We start from the raw sequence: 4073 nt of genomic DNA on the forward strand, positions 1-4073 counted from the left end.
CTCCATGGTGTCACTTGGTTGTTGAATCAGTGACTTCTCAGTTGCTTGGGCCAATGCCTTCCCTTTCTCTTTCTTACCAAATGCTTTTTCTGCATCTATTGCGATGATCATGGAACTTTCTTCTTTGTTCTGTTAATGCAGTGCATTACATTGATTGATTTTTGAATATTGAACCAACACTGTATTCCAGGAATAAATTCCACCTGTTCATGGTGTGTAATCCTTTAAATGTGCTGTTGAATTCTGTTTGCTAGTATTTTGTTGATGATTTTTGCATCAAAATTCACCATAGATATTGGTCTGCAGTTTTCTCTTCTTGCTGTGTCTTTGTCTGGCTTTGGGATCAGGGTAATGCCAGCCTCCTAAAATGAGTTTGGAAGTGTTGACTCCTCTCCAATATTTTGAAAATATTTGAGAAGAATTGATGTTAATTTTTCTTTAAATGTTTGGTAGAATTCTGCATAAAGCAATCTAATCCTGGGCTTTTCTTTGTTGGGAAGTTTTTGATTATTATTATTTTTTTTCTTAATCAATATAAAACATAGGTGATTTTTGTGTCCCTTTACCGATTCCTCCCTCCCCCCACCATCAACATATCTGTTCACCTGTCTTAACAAGTTCAAGGAATTTTGATTGTTGTGTCTTCTTTCCCAATCCCCCATTTGTTTGTGTATTTATTTATTTATTTTTTAGCTCCCACAAATAAGTGAGAACACATGGTATTTCTTTTTCTGTGCCTGACTTATTTCACTTAATATGATTGTTTCTAAGTTCATCCATATTGCTGCAAGTGGCAGTATATCATTCTTTTTTATAGCTGAGTAGTATTCCATTGTGTAGATAGACCACAGTTTCCATATCCACTCATCTGATGATGGACATTTGGGCTGGTTTCAACTCTTGGCTATTGTAAAGAGTGCTGCGATGAACATTGGACATGATGATTTCCATTCCTCTGGGTATATTCTCAGCAGTGGAATAGCTGGGTCATATGGTAGATCTGTCTGTAATTGTTTGAGGAAGCTCCATACCATTTTCCATAAAAGCTGCACAATTTTGCAGTCCCACCAGCAGTATAGGAGGCTTCCCTTTTCTCTGCACCCTCACCAGCATTTATCATTCTCAGTCTTGGATATTAGCCATCCTAACTGGGGTGAGATGGTATCTCAGTGCGGTTTTGATTTGCATTTCCCTAATGCTGAGTGATGTTGAGCATTTTGTCATGTGTCTGTTGGCCATTCATATATCTTCCTTTGAGAAATGCCTATTCAGCTCCTTTGCCCATTGTTTAATTGGTTTCCTTCTTTTTTTGCGTAAAGTTGTTTGAGTTCCTTGTATATTCTGGATATTAATCCCTAGTCAGATGTATATTTTGCAAATATTTTCTCCCACTCTGTTGGTAGTCTTTTCACTCAGGTGGGGTTTTTTGCTGTGCAGAAGCTTTTTAGCTTGATGTAATCCCATTTGTTTATTTTTCCTTTGGTTGCCTGTGCTTTTGGGGTCATATTCATGAAGTCTGTCCCCAATCCTACTTCCTGAAGTATTTCCCCTATGTTTTCTTTAAGGAGTTTTATTGTTTCAGGGTGTATATTTAATTCTTTAATCCATTTTGAGTGGATTTTGGTATATGGTGAGAGATGTGGGTCTAGTTTCATTCTCCTGCATATGGATATCCAGTTTTCCCAGCACTATTTGTTGAAGAGGCAGTCGCTTCCCCATTGTGTCGACTTGGTGCCTCTGTCAAAGATCAGATGGCTATAGGTGTGTGGGATGATCTCTGGATTCTCTATTCTATTCCATTGATCTGTGTGTCTGTTTTTATGCCAGTACCATGCTATTTTGGTTATTATAGCTTTGTAGTATAGTTTAAAATCACATAGTGTCATGCCTCCAGCTTTCTTTTTGCTCAGAATTGCTTTGGCTATTCATGGTCTTTTGTTATTCCATAAAAATGTCTGGATAGTTTTTTCCATTTCTGAGAAAAATGTCATTGGAATTTTGATGGGGACTGCATTAAATTTGTAGAGCACTTTTGGTAGTATGGACATTTTCACAATGTTAATTCTTCCAATCCAAGAGCATGGGATATCTTTCCATATTCTTGTGTCCTCTTTCATTTCTCTCAACAGTGGTTTGTAGTTCTCATTGTAGAGATTTTTCACATCCTTGGTTCACTTTACTCCTAAGTATTTTATTTTTTTGGTGGCTATTGTAAATGGGCTAGCTTTCTTGATTTCTTATTCTGCATATTCACTGTTGGAGTATAGAACTGATTTTTGTGTGTTGACTTTGTATACTGCAACTTTGCTGAAATCATTTATCAGCTCCAAGAGTTTTTTTAGGCTGTTTGATATATAGGATCATGTCACCTACCAACAGGGACAGTTTGACCTCATCTTTTCCCATCTGGATGCCCTTTATTTCCTTCTCTTCTCTGATTGCTCTGGCTAATGCATCCAACACTATGTTGAATAGGAGTGGTGAGCGTGTGCATCCTTGTCTAGTTCCTGTTCTTATGGGAAAAGCTTTCTGCTTTTCCCCTTTCAGGATGATATTGATGGTGGGCTTATCTTATATGGCTTTAATTATGTTGAGATACTTTCCATCTATACCTAAACTGTAGAGAGTCTTTATCATGAAAGAATGTTGAATTTTGTCAAATGCTTTTTCAGCATCTATAGAGATGATCATATGGTCTCTGCCTTTGCTTTTATTGATGTGGTGTGTCACATTCATTGATTTGCATATGTTGAACCAACCTTGCATCCCTGGGATGAATCCCTCTTGATCATGGTGTATAATTTTGTGTAAGTGTTGCTGTAATCAGTTAGCTAGTATTTTGTTGAGGATTTTTGCATCTATATTCATCAAGGATATCGGCTTGTTGTTTTCTTTTTTTGCTGTATCTGCCTGGTTTTGGTATCAAGATGATGTTTGCTTCATAGAATGAGTTTGGGAGAATGGCCTCTGTTTCAATCTTTTGGAATAGTTTGTAGAGAACTGGTATCAATTCCTCTTTGAAGGTTTAGTTGAACTCTGCAGTGCACTGGTCCAGTCCTGGGCTTTTCTTTGTTGGGAGACCTCTGATAACAGCTTCAATCTCTGTTATTGTTATTGGTCTGTTCAGTTTTTCCCACATCTTCTTGGCTCAGTTTTGGTAGTTTGTGTGTGTCCGGAAAATTATCTATTTCCTCCAGATTTTCAAACTTGTTGGCATATAGTTGTTTATCATAGTCTCTAATGATTTTTTGTATTTCTGAGGTGTCAGTTGTAATATCACCTTTTTCATTTGTAATTTTTGTTATTTGGATCTTCTCTCTCTTTTTCTTAGTTAGCCTTGCTAATGGTTTGTTGATTTTATTTATCATTTCAAAAAACCAACTTTTTGTTTATTGATCTTTTGTAGTTTTTCAGGTTTCTATTTCATTTAGTTGTGCTCTGAACTTAATTATTTCTTTCCATCTGCTAACTTTGGATTTCGATTGTTCTCGTTTTTCTAAATCTTTAAGGTGAAGTGTTATGTTGTTTATTTGCCATCTTTCCATTTTTCTGAAGTAAGCATTTAATGTAATAAATTTCCCTCTTAGTACTGTTTTTGCTGTATCCCACTGGTTTTGGTATGATGTGTCATTATCTTCATTAGTTTCAAGAAATTTTTTGATTTCCTGTTTAATTTCTTCTTGGACCCATATGCCACTAAGTAGAACATTGTTTAATTTCCATGTTTGTATACTGTCCAGAGTTTGGTTTGTTATTGCTTTCTAATTTTAATCCATTGTGATCTGAAAAATACATGGAATAATTCCAATTTTTTTGAATTTGTTGAGACATGATTTGTGACCTATCCTCTGATCTATCCTGGAGAATGATCCATGTGCTGATGAGAAGAATGAATATTCTGAGGTTGTTGGATGGAATGTTCTGTAGATATCTGCCAAGACCAATTGGTTTTGTTTTTTTTTGTTTTTTTTTTTTTGTCTTTTTCCGTGTCAGGCAACGGATCGCAACGCTCAGTGTCGCCCCCGTACCGGACCGGGACCGGCAACGGGATTGCAGCCGTTGGCGCTGCTCCC

This window comes from Galeopterus variegatus, unplaced genomic scaffold (assembly GCF_000696425.1).
Source record: "Galeopterus variegatus unplaced genomic scaffold, G_variegatus-3.0.2 Scaffold11035, whole genome shotgun sequence".
Taxonomy (NCBI): domain Eukaryota; kingdom Metazoa; phylum Chordata; class Mammalia; order Dermoptera; family Cynocephalidae; genus Galeopterus; species Galeopterus variegatus.